Source organism: Balaenoptera acutorostrata, chromosome 2, assembly GCF_949987535.1.
Source record: "Balaenoptera acutorostrata chromosome 2, mBalAcu1.1, whole genome shotgun sequence".
Taxonomy (NCBI): domain Eukaryota; kingdom Metazoa; phylum Chordata; class Mammalia; order Artiodactyla; family Balaenopteridae; genus Balaenoptera; species Balaenoptera acutorostrata.
Genome location: NC_080065.1, coordinates 64,837,739 through 64,851,321, shown reverse-complemented (window position 1 = coordinate 64,851,321; position 13,583 = coordinate 64,837,739). Strand labels below are relative to the sequence as shown.

The following is a 13,583-nucleotide window of genomic DNA, read 5'->3' as shown; positions in this document are numbered from 1 at the left end:
TACATTAACTAGAGTTCTTAATCCTTAGAAACCTTAATTTCTAGTGAGAAATAAGAATTAAGCAATTATGAACAACTATTAAACCAGCATTAGATTGCCAAATTTATGAATACATTTCATAATTTCTAGAAACATGTACCCTTTTAAATATTACAGTTTTTCATTGTGGCAGAAGACATGTTTGCTTTCATACCCCTTTTTTTTTTTTTTTTAGTTTCTCTGTAATAGAAATCCAAAGGTAGATAAACCTATGTTTAGTAAGTAATTTTTCTGTGTTTTATCTTATTTAGAAATGATCTAGATATTCAGTGAATTTAACTTAACCATTATTTAACTTAATTTAGCAAAACTCTAAGGGTGTAAGTTACCAAAGAGACTTTGGAAACTCTTTAATCATAAAAGAAAGTTTTTTATTACTTTTTCATTACTAAAAAGTTCACCTAAATCTCTTACCTCATTTACATTTATTTAATTCATTTGTTCTTAACAGTCATGTTCAGGTTACCTATAAAAACTTCATCAGAACTTAGGCAATATCGGTCATCATCCTGAATTATTTTTTTGCCTGACAAATTTTGTAACAGATATCATGAACTTATTTGATTTTAAACCTAGGAAGAATGAAAGTATTATACTTAATGCTGATAACTCTCAAAGACATGCTTGTATTAATAAACCAACAAACTTAAACTAGCTCTTATTTACCAAAAATTATCATAGATCACAGGAACTTGAAAAAACATTTGAGTTAGTTTCTGATATGTTTCTGAGATTTAAAAATACTTAATTTATAAAAGCTTGGTTTTATGCCAATTAAATAGTGCTCTTTTACAAGTGAATTTTGGCAATACCATTCAGAGGTTAAAAAAAAAAGTACCTTGTCTATAACATACATAGATAGACATACAATAAACATACAGATAGAAATGGAGATCTTATGAAAAAAATTTTTTGCCATGAATCAGGTATGACAATACAAAACTCACTAGTAATAAATAACAGTTGGAATAAGTTAAGTTTATCTACTCAGATGGCTAAAGCTTTTTTTAAAACAAATATCTGTGAGAAAGCACCTAAGATTTGTATTTGTCCTTGAACTAGATTTTGGGCAAGGGTGTTTCTATAGCACTTTGTATTTTTTAAAAGCCTCTGTTTCTGTTCTTTCACTTCACTCTGAGGTATTGGGGATGGTCTGGATAAGAGTTCTCAGAGAGGTTACAAGCCTTTTTTAGTTAATAGGGGAGGTTTGGCGATGGGTGGAACTTGAATGGGCCTCTAGAGCAGCATTTCCAGTTTTGCAATGATTTGTCCTCAAAAGATTTGGGTTGTAACTTAAATGACGTCATAGGTTGATCCTCCCCTCCACCTACATTATTCTCAATTTGCTTATTTCTCTCTGGGTACATAGTTTTATTTTCACATAGGGGAGAAGGCATAAAAAATTTTCTATCAGGCTCTGAAATCAGCTATGGGCACAAGTTCAGTCAGACCAGTTGCCTCCCATCTTATTTTCTGCCTGTGTTATTTATCCACTAATCTCAGGAAGTAATCCATTTACAGAAACTTTTGAGGATCCTCTCTGCTTTAAGACATTCTTTTGAACTATGGTCCTTAGTTTGGCCTTTGCCAAGGAGTGAAAGATATCTAAAGAGGATCACCTGTAGCCTCAAGTGGTCTTACTTTAAAAGGTAACTCTTTAATAGTCTCTTCAGAGTGGAAAGGCAATTCAGACAGAGAATTAGTGAAACATGAGTACTCAGGAAAAGAAGGATAGAGGGGAGCCCTAGGAGTAACGTTAGTCTCAGTGTCCTCCTGTTTTAGGTAGCTCCCATGTCTTCATTTTTTCATAAGCCTTTTATAACAGATCTTTCAGTGAAGCTATTTTGGGATTTTGAAGTCTTTTTGAGGCTCCTACATACCAATTAAATAGGTATCCCATTCTATTTGATTTGGAAGCCCTTGCTTTTAAGTGCACTTTTTATTTATTTTTCATTGAACTATAGTTGATTTACAATGTTGTATTAGTTTCAGGTGTACAGCAAAGTGTTTCATTTATATATATATATAAACATATATATACACACACACACACACACACACACACACATATATTCTTTTTCAGATTCTTTTTTATTATAGGTTATTACAAGATATTGGAAATAGTTCCCTGTGCTATACAGTAAATCACGGTTGTTTATATTATATATAATGGTGTATATCTGTTAATGCCATACTCCTAGTTTATCCCCCTTCCCTTTCTCCTTTGGTAACCGTAAGATTGTTTCTATGTCTGTGAGTCTGTTTCTGTTTTGTAAATAAGTTCATTTGTATTACTTTTTAGATTCCACATATAAGTGATATCATATAATGTTTGTCTTTCTCTGTCTGACTTATTTCACTTAGTATGATAATCTTTAGATCCATCCATGTTGCTGCATGTCAGTTGCATCATTTGCAAATATTTTCTCCCAATCTGTATTTTAAGTGCACTTTTTGAATTATCTTATCCAGTTGGATGATCCAGTTCCTCATAATAGCCATTGTAATTTCCCTGAGTGCTGGCAGTAGTTTGGTAGGACCCTAGCTGCAAATGGAGTTCAACCCACATTTCTGTCCAGCCATATTTCGGAGTCCTCAGCCTGATGGTTACCAGACCAAGTTCTCAGAACAGAAAACAAGCTTGGTAAGATGTTGGCCTTTTGAAAAAGATGTCTACAGCTTCCAGAACTGCAGTTCTTAGACATGAAATAGCAGGTGTGCCAGAAAGTGGTGCATTTAACTCTTTGGATTCTCAGAAGGGGGAATTTATGTTGGATGTGGAGTTTAATTTCTATTCTTTTGTTAAGGGAGTCCCTAAGCCTAGCTGTTACACTTCTTTGTATCCACTTAACTTTGTCTTTCAGTATGCAGTTGTTTAGGATAAGAGATCTCTCTGAAAGAAAAAAAGTTTTGTCTTCAAATATAGTCAATTTAATCTCAATAGTGACTCAAACCAATAAGCCTTCTTATTATGGCATAACCAGGGACGAAAGAGGTGTCCCATAAGAGAGTGCAAAAAGATGCAGCCCTTATAAGAGTCAGAAAGTTCACTTCCAAAGATAGTCTAAAAAGTAAAGTCCTGGGGCTTCCCTGGTGGCGCAGTGGTTGAGAATCTGCCTGCCAACGCAGGGGACACGGGTTCGAGCCCTGGTCTGGGAAGATCCCACATGCCGCGGAGCGACTAGGCCCGTGAGCCACAATTGCTGAGCCTGCGCGTCTGGAGCCTGTGCTCCGCAACAAGAGAGGCCACGATAGTGAGAGGCCTGCACACCGCGATGAAGAGTGGCCCCCACTTGCCGCAACTAGAGAAAGCCCTCGCACAGAAATGAAGACCCAACACAGCCATAAATAAATAAATAAATAAATTAATTAAAAAAAAAAGTAAAGTCCTTCATTGAAAGCCACGTAGGTTGAGATGGCAAAGGCCCCTTATGGACTGGGACAGACTCCTTTGAGAACTGGCACAGCCAGTACAAAGAGATTTTCCAAACCCTAGTCTATTCAACTGGCCACCAGGTGCACCCTGGTAAGTGCACCTTCTGGATGGCAGAGACCAGAGAGAATATTTTCACTAGTGACAAAGCCAAGCTCTTAAGACATAGAAGAAGAAAACAGTGACCATTTCTAGGAGGAAAAGGATCAACAAAACCCATGAGTACTCATACCAAATAACCAAGAGTTGCTAAACTGAAGGAACTAGTTCAATAAGTATTTTTTCTTGCTAATCTAAATTGAGAAAGGGAGAATACGAGACTTTCACCATCATTCTTCCACCAGACTCTGCAGGTAGAGATCCGGGTGTCTGATGTGGTAAGAATTCTTACCTTTTCTTGGCTCATGTCAGAGGTCCCAGAATCTTCCTACTTCAGCAGCTTGGGGATGAGTAGTGCCCAACCGGGTGAGGTCTCCTGGCTGGCTCGCCAAAAGTGTTGGGAAGGAAAATGTTTCCTCTGCTCTTCAAAGGTTTTTTAGACTGGTCTAATAATCAAATTGATGTGACACAGATTAATAGAAGAAAATAAAATAAAATTTTGTACATACAGGAAACTCACATACATGAGAGGTTCAAAGACAGAAAGGTAAAGTGAGGTACAGTTGTCACTCAGTATCTGCAGGGGATTGGTTCTAGGACTTATTGCAGATACCAAAATCCTTGAATGTTCGTCTCAGTCGGCCCTCCGTATCTGCAGATTTCTCATCTGTGGATTCTGCCAACTGAGAATCATAAACATAGTACATAATCCAAAGTTGTTTGAATCTGTGGGTGTGGAACTGGTAGGTACAGGTATATTTATTGAAGAAAATCCATGTATAGGTGACTCGTGGTTCAAACCTGGGTTGCTCAAGGGTCAACTGTATATATGCTATCCTGAGCTAAGGAGGAGTGGAGAAGGGTCTGTGGCATCAAAGAGGGGAAGGACATTTCACAGGACAATAAGAAGAACAGATGTTTGGTAATTAGATGTTTGCCCTGCCATACACATAGGTCACTCAGTAAAATTTATTTCTGCTAATAATTCTGATTCTGGGAAAGACCCCCAATTTAAATTCTTCTTGGTAGTTAAGTGTGGGGCAAAAGTTTCTCTTGAGTCCACAGCGTCTCTATTGCCTTTTAGCTCAAAATAATCCATATGCCAAGGTGACACATTTTGGGGAGGCTTGCTCTGGACCCCTTCAACAGGGTAAGTGAAAATGTCCAAGTATGTTTAGTTTTTATAGGAGAGTACTTCCCACATTGCTGAAAATAACAAGAACAGATGAGGCATACAGGTATGCTAAATAATTTACATTAATTTCACTTCTGACTATAGTCCTAAAAGGAGAAAATCTTTTCCTTTTGAAACACTAAATTGTAGAGCTGATGAAATACCCCTTAGAGATTCTCTATCTCCCAGTTTCCCAACACTACCGCCCCCCTGCCGCAACAAAAACAGTCAAGAGAGGGAGATAATTTGCTCCAGATTATCCAGCTGATTACTGGTAGAGCTAGAACTAGGAAGCTTTCTAAAATTACTACACTACACTTGGTCATTGCACAAATGTGAATTCCTCAAAATGACTTTTCTAATCTATTACAGAAAAACATTTGTTAGATTTTATTCAAAGTTTGGTTCTTGAAACTAGGTTTAGTAAACTTTGACAATAAGTTATTTTTCAGTTCTTTATTTGAATTTTAGTTTTTAAACAATACATTTATGATACCCAAAGAATAACTATTGGTTATGCTAGAACTAAGTTAGTTTAATAAACAGTCCAGTTTTACTTTGTGAACATTGCTTTCTTATTCAGTTCTGCATTAGTGTACTTACTTAGGAGAGCACGTGAATTGCTTTGGTTTCTGAGAAGATTCATCTTGATATCTCCCCCTAAGAGAAATTTTGGAGAGTACTTTAATACTGTTGGAAATTATAAGATAATAACAGATTAGGTGTACCGATGTGCTGAACAATTTAAATTACTTTCGAACAGAGTCCTAAAAGGAGAAAACATTTTTCAAATACAAATCTTAAATTCAAAAAGCTAAAGGAAAATACATATCTAAACTTTATGTTTCAAATACTATTGCCAAAGAATCTATCTGGGCAAAGAGACTAAGAATAAGCAGAATAGACTTTAAAAGACCAATAGCACCTTGCTAGCACATTGCTAATAAGGACTAATAGGTACTTAAACTGATGAAAGTGATTCAGACAACAACGTATTAACCCCCTACTGTGCCCTCTTTTTAGCTGTTAATAGACGTTAGCCTTTTAAAGAAAGACTAACACTATTATATTCATTTTCTAAGCTTTTGATACATCAGTGAACTGTAAGAGCCACTGGCTATATTTGATCTTATAGCTCAGTGCATTTTCCAGAATACTTTTGAGAAATGCTAACTGCTCTGAAAGTTTAGAGTCCATGTACTCTTTAAGAATTCTTGATTGGGATTGACATATATACACTAACATGTGTAAAATGGATAACTAATAAGAACCTGCTGTATAAAAAAATAAATAAAATTCAAAAATTCAAAATAAATTCTTAACGTAATAAGAAATGATTTTACATTACATTTTGATTATTGTAACTGAAATTTTTTATAGAAGTCATATGGGAGGAATAAATGCTGATATATTTTTTGCTGACAAAGAGAACATTATATATAGTAAAAGTGATCATTTTAAGATAGTTTTTAACATAATTATAAGGCCAGATTTTTTTCAGAAAATTTCCAGTAGTATTATATCTGTGAAATTATAAGTATTATAAATGGTTATTTTCCAGAAATAAACCTTATTCTTAAAGATTTGGCCTATATGTATATGTATTTATGTATAAGGAAGGATTTTTAAAATGTAATTTCCTTTAAAATATAAGTAAACTTTAACACTGACTTCCTATAAGTTAGAATAATAAAGTTTTGTTTAGGTGCATTGCTTTTAATAGTACTTCTTTAGAGAAGAGATTAGAAAATAGTTCTTGGATGTTTTATGTTTCATGCTTCATAGTGATTCCAAATACAAAGCTAATAGAGATTTGAGTTGGTTTTCAAAACAGTTTTATCTTAAAGAAGCTGATTGCATGATACAAGTTAAATGTTGAAGAATGTATTGACTGGGTTAAATAATGTTGCGATGTATGTAATTTGGATAAGTTAAGACTTCACCAAAAATTGGGGCCTTTCATAATTCTTTAAAGTGAAAACAAAAGCATAGTACCTAATTTGTGGTCTAGATGGTACATTTTTTTGTGACCACAGGAATGAACGATATATATGCAAAGTGAATTTCTATTATTTCTCATGCCAGTTCAAAACCAAGGAAAAAAATGAAACATATTTATGAGAGTTTGCTTTTTACAGTTTGTGGATTTATTATTATGACTACCAAGTTAATACCTGAAAGTAGGTTTAGGTATAGGAGTTAAGTTTATTACTGAAGGTTGTATTGGGGCATAGCTTTTTTGCTAGGAATCGTTTTTTTTTTGTAAAAGTCAAGTGCATATTATTATACCAATCAATCTTCTCTTCTCCTGGAATAGATGTTTTCTGTAAAAGTAAAATAAGGTAAATCCTTTTTTTCCATCTTATTTTTGAATTGTATTCTCCAATTTAATGTCCCACTTGGCTGAAATTTCGTTTTCATAAATTAGAAATATTGAAATAGGTCTTGAGTGGCAAGTTTGAGATGCTTCTAAAGGCTGAAATTCTCTGTTGGGAACCAAGTGGACAAAAACCATTCACTTTTCGGGACTTCCCTGGTGGCGCAATGGTTAAGAATCCGCCTGCCACTGCAGGGGACACGGGTACGATTCCTGGTCGGGGAAGATCCCACATGCTGCGGAGCAACCAAGCCCATGCGCCACAACTACTGAGCCTGCGCTCTAGAGCCTGCCGGCCAGAACTACTAAGTCCGCATGCTGCAACTGCTGAGGCCAGCACGCCTAGAGCCCGTGCTCCGCAACAAGAGAAGCCTGCACACTGCAACAAAGAGTAACCCCCACTCGCCGCAACTAGAGAAAGCCCTCGCGCAGCAACAAAGACCCATTGCAGCCAAAACAAAAAAAAAAAACCCATTCACTCTTCATATGCAGGTTTTACTACCATTGAAACAAGAGGTGGCCAGTAAATTTGAAGACATCAACAACCAGTTCTTTCCCTAGAAGTAGGCATATAGAAGCTTACCTTTCTTGCAGTTTTAACTGGCTGCTACAGCCCTTGAAAGTCTCTTTCTTCTCATGAGAAAAATATTTTCCAATAAACAGATTTGAGCAGTTTTGGTGAGAGAAGATGTGAGAATTGATAACTGGAACCACTCTGTCAGGTACTAATACTATTGCCAATCTGGACTGTCATAAATTTTCCCAGTTCTGAGGATTCTTTCATTGGATTTATTTCAGTAGCTATTTATTGAACATGTACTATGTGCAAGACTCTATGCTAAACATTAACCACTGTTCACCAGAACTTTGTTATTCAATTTTTGCCAAAATCAGCCTCTCACACCATCACCAATTTTTACTTGAATGAGCATTCATAAGTGCTGTTTAACACATAACGCATGATATATCATAGCTTAACATCCCATAATATCAGATGTTCAGGTCTATACTCATTGTGAAAATTCAGACTAGTGTCTTCCTTATTTGATGTATAAAATTGTGAAATTAGTGATACTTCACTTAGAATACAGTGCTACTGCCCTTAGATAAACTAAGTTTGTGACCTAAATTAAATTCATTTTAGTAGCAAGGACAGTATTTTGAATTAAAATAAGTATTATAGCATTGCTCTGAATTACCAATAAATATTAAACAAAGTACTACCTTAAACCCAATGAGTGGTGAGAAAAATGCTGAAAAGGGAAAGACAGTCATATATCACTTTTAAAATTGACTTGCTGAATACTAATGTTTTTTGCTTCTAAAATTTCTTCTCACTACCTCCTGCTCCCACCTTTAGCTTCCCTTTGCTTCTTTTGACAACCTAAAAGGTCATGGGAACAGCAATGTTGATATTTTTTGAGCTTTCACTATGTCATACATAGCTAAGCATTTCATGTGTGTGTCACTTCACCCTCATAATCTGTACATGAAGTAATTGCAGTGAGCCCCATTTTACAGATGAAGAAATTGAGTTTAAATAATTTTCCCAAAGATAAACAGCTAGGAAGTGGTAGAGCCAGGATGAGATCACCTGTTGAGTACCACCAGTGCACTGACTTATACCTTTTTTTTACTTTGACAAATTTGTAAAAGTGACGAGACCATGTGAGGTCATTGGATATGAAAGATGAATATCACCTTCTGTTTTATAGGAGCTTATGGTGTCAGAAAAAGACAAAGGCCTTGTGAGTAAGGTCAGAATGCTTCATGAACCCAGACGAGGTTATGACAAACTGCCTCTAAGACAGAGTTTTTCAACCTTTACACTTTTGACATTTTGCCCTGGGTAATTCTTTGTTGGGGACTGGGCGAAGGCTGTCCTTTATATTGTAGGGTGTTTAGCAGTAAGCCTGGCCTCTACCCACTAGATGTCAGTAGCTCACCTTCCCTCTCCACCCCTCCCCCCAACACACACACATGCACACACACTTGTGGCAACCAAAATGGTCTCCAGACATTGTCAAATGCTCCACTGGTAGGTAGGGAATAAAATTGTCCTTGTTGAGAACCACTGCTCTAGGGTTAGAGGAGGCTTATCACAACTGACACTTGAGTGGGATCTTGTAGAAGTCACATTCTAGATAGAACTATATGTATAAAAGCATGGAGGTGTGAATCAGTATATTATATTCAGGAGTGAGTAAAAACGTTTGTGATGGCTGGAGCATCTAGGGTATGTGGGTACTGAGGAGATAGTAAGAAAATGGTTGATAAAATAATTTAGGATACAGTTGTGTATGTCATACTAAGAAGTCTAGATTTGTAGGTGAGTGACAGTCTGACTAATCCACACAGTATTTAATTGCCTCTTTGCTTCTCTGGATCTTTCCACTAGAGTGTATGTTCTCTGAGGGCAGAGACCGTGTCACTCTTTTTTCACCATTATATCCCTAGTGCCTATCATGATATTTGGGACAACCTGTAAAGTAGGAAGGACAAAAATAGAGAATTTATAGATGTGAAAATCAGAAGAGGTTGTGGTGGCCGTGAGAATGGAACTTGAAGACTTCCAAATGCAGGGAGTATAATTAACCAAGGGCCCCTGCTACTGGACTGTGAAATCTGTTACTACATTTTCCCCAAAGCCTTGCTTCCCACGAGCTGCTGACAGCTAGTGGCAGACAGGCCTTTTCCTGGGGGACATGGGATTCCCGAAACAGCCAGCTTTGGCCTGAGGACTCCCCAGTGCCCTTGCCAAACCTTCGTAAAACTGTATGGCAGTTTAGGATGCTTCCTCCTAACCTTTCCTCACTCTTTCTTTCATTCAGGCTCAGATTTGCATCATGGTCTGATGACCCTCCCAGCCTTCTCCAGCTCCCTTCCCATTTTCTCTCTCATGGATATTTGCACTGACAGAATTCTCACAAGTTTAATCCCATCTTAGTGTCTGCTTCTCCAAGGACCTGGCTAACAGAAATTAAGTGACTTTCAAAAGGGTACACAGATGTTAAGCGGCAAAATAGAGGCTCTCCAATCTAGGGTTTAGGTTTCTTAGTCCATGCCTCTAACCGTTAACATGCTATCCTTTAGTAAGGCAATAACTTTTGAGTCTGGCATTTATTTTTCCTAGCTAGTCTTTTGAGTCTAATGGTGTGATTAAATACCTTAATTCTGTAGTTGATTATCAAATCTTTAAGAACTCTGACAGTTATTCCAGGTCTCAGACCAATTAATTTTCCGGCTGTTATTTGTCATGTTGCTAGAAAATGGCATGGAAGTGGAGGAAAATACAATAGACGGTTTATGTTTTGTTAAGGAATGTATTCCAAGATCTTTTCAAATCCCCCAGATTTGCAAACGCCGTAATTTTCTTAGATTCCTTTACTTACTATTATCACTGTCAATAGCAATTGACTTTCTTTTCTGGCTCTTTTTCCTCAAAGAAACAAAATGGGTTTTTGTTGGTTTGTGATTAGTTCATTTACTAGAGTTATATCATGCACACAGACAAAAGAATGAACAGAACAGCTACGTTGAGATTGGATTCTGGACAGTTGTCAGACTCATTCACCATATTGGTGACTTGTTCCTGAATACCACACAGCTCATAACCATAACTATTTCAGCAAAATTAAAATTATATTACATGAACATTTTGGGGTATTTACTGAGAGTTAAGTCCTCAAATGTTAAGTCCCCAAATGTCTTCTTTATTTTCTTGGAGACCAATGACATATAGGGAAAAAAAGTCATTGAGGACCTTTTACAGAAATAACTTAGTTTATTTTCTTTTCTTTAGAATATAAAATGTTGACATTACCTGATTTTTGTTTAAAGATCTTAGAAATATGAAACAGCGTTTACTAAGTAGAATAAATATTAAAATTTTTCTACGCTTTAATTTTATGACCAGCAAGGTTGGGAGAAGAAGGAGAGGGATCAGTGAGAGAGATGTAGATGGAAGAGACATAAGACAACAGAAAGATGGGGAATAAGGGGTAGAAAGAAGTTGTAAATATTTGCTTTGGGCTCTGGGCCTCAGGTAACATTTCACTTATTCTACCCATGAAGGGACTTAAGCTCCTTGAGAGTGACACAACATGCTTTATTCTCTTTGCAGTCTTCAGAATCCAGGATGGTGCCTTGAACTTAGTAGTTATTCAAAAAGTGTTTGATTCATAGCTGAATGACAGGCTGATGAATCAGTGCTCAGTTCTTCAAATATTTCTAATCCATAATTGTTAGAGAGAGTCCTGATTGGGATAACTAGAGTGGCCTCTCAGGGTAGAAAGTATTCCCTGAATTTTTATCAGCAGCAGCCTGAGGAGTAAAGGAAGTTTAACCAAGGGTTAAATCCAGGCTCAAGCTAATTTCCCTAGTCTATGTTTTCAGGATTGGTAAATATATCAATTATTTAATATAAAATCTCCCTTCAGCCCTTTTCTAAATATGCAGTTTCCTCTGACTAGAACATTCCCCAGCATACTGCTTTGAATAATACTTACTTAGTCCTCAATTTTTAGGTCTCTTCTTTTTTTTTTTTTTTTTTTATAGCTACTTTTATTTATTTATTTATTTATTTATTTTTGGCTGTGCTGGGTCTTCGGTTCGTGCGAGGGCTTTCTCTAGTTGCGGCAAGTGGGGGCCACTCTTCATCGCGGTGCGGGGACCGCTCTTCATCGCGGTGCGCGGGCCTTTCACTATCGCGGCCCCTCCCGTTGCGGGGCACAGGCTCCAGACGCGCAGGCTCAGTAGTTGTGGCTCACGGGCCCAGCTGCTCCGTGGCATGTGGGATCTTCCCAGACCAGGGCTCGAACCCGTGTCCCCTGCATTAGCAGGCAGATTCTCAACCACTGCGCCACCAGGGAAGCCCTAGGTCTCTTCTTAATCATTACTTCTTTCCTGAAGTTTTCCCTGGCTAATGACAGAATCACATGCTCTTTGTGATTAAAGATTAAAGATCTTAACCTTTTATAAAAAGGCATCATTCTATCTGTGTACTGAGTCCCATCCCTTTGTTAAGTGTTTGTCTTTTCTCTTTAATCTCTTTACAAGTTTATTCCAAAAAGTATTCAAACATGCTGAAGTCACTAATATCTTAAAGAATCAACAGCAAAAAAACCTTTATCTCATTTCCCTCCCTAGGAGCCAGACTTTTCGAAAGAGTTCATCAGCAGTGAAACAAAGGTCACTCATGATATCTAACAGTCTTTATCTTGACTTACTAGCAGCCCGTTGACAGAATTACTTTCCCCTCCTTGAAAAGCTTTCTATCCTATTTCCTTTCCTTGGCTACAGTGATACTGCAGTACTCTGGTTTCCCTTCTACCTCTTTGCTCCTCCTCAGTCTTATTTTTGTTTTTTTCTTCCTTTGTTATTTATGTAACAGAAATTTATTGAGCCACTGATATATGACAGATACTGTCTGCATTACAGAGATATTGTGGTAAATAAGACAGATGTAAAATTTCTCATTACAAGAAAAAAAATTTTGTAACTCTCAATGGTGATGGGCATTGTGGGGATCATTTTGCAATACATATAAATGTCGACTCGTTATGTTGTACACCGGAACTAATATAATGATGTTATATGTCAATTATACACCAATTTTAACAAAAGACAGCTGTGTCAATACTTCTTGCATTATTGTAGCTTACCCTCTCTCAGATGTTCTCTGGGGCTCTACCTGGGGCTTTTTTCCCTTTTCACTTTGTAAACACTCCAATGAGCAGCCTCCTTCACTCCTATGACCCCAGTTACATCAGTATGTTCCTGATTCCCTCATATATATCTTCCTTTTGAACTCCAGGTCTGGGTACCTCTGTACATTTCCACTTTAATGTCACATAGGCACTTCCAGTATAACAAGGTCCTAATTTTATATTTTCTCTTTCCCACACTGTTCCTGGTCTCCTTATCTCAGGCACTGGCACTACCACACCACCATCTGCCCAGTTACCTTTGGATTCTCCTGCTCCCTTATCTTTCCACATCCATTATTCACCCTGGTTAAAATAATCATCAATTTTATCTATATCTCTTCATTCCCACCACTCTTTTATCTGTATCTCTTCATTCCCACCACTCTTGACTAGACCACAACCATTTTTCTCCTGTGTTACGATTACACTCCCCTTATCTGCCTGGCCCTAGCCCTGCCCCTCTCTATTACATTGTCCATATTGCAGTCATAGTGATTTTTTTTTTATAATGATCTTTTTAAAAGGCAAATATGATTGAGTAGGTCACTCACCTGATACGTCTGTTAAATACATTTAGGAAAAATCCAAATTCTTTAGTATGACCTTATAAGGTTATGTTCTGGACCCTTACTCTCTTGTTTATCTTTTGCTGCTCTTCTCCTCCACACCGAATGATCAGCCTTACTTAATTTTCAAACCAACTTTCCATATTCTCTCTCACTTTAGAATCTTTTGTGCTCTTCTTGGTACCGA

At 37.0% G+C, this 13,583-nt stretch overlaps 1 protein-coding gene across 1 annotated transcript in view; it reads left to right on the top strand.

The window, feature by feature from the left end:
• TBCA (tubulin folding cofactor A) overlaps positions 1 to 13,583 on the top strand; it is a 100,729-nt gene that overhangs the window by 31,555 nt on the left and 55,591 nt on the right. The window lies entirely within an intron of this gene.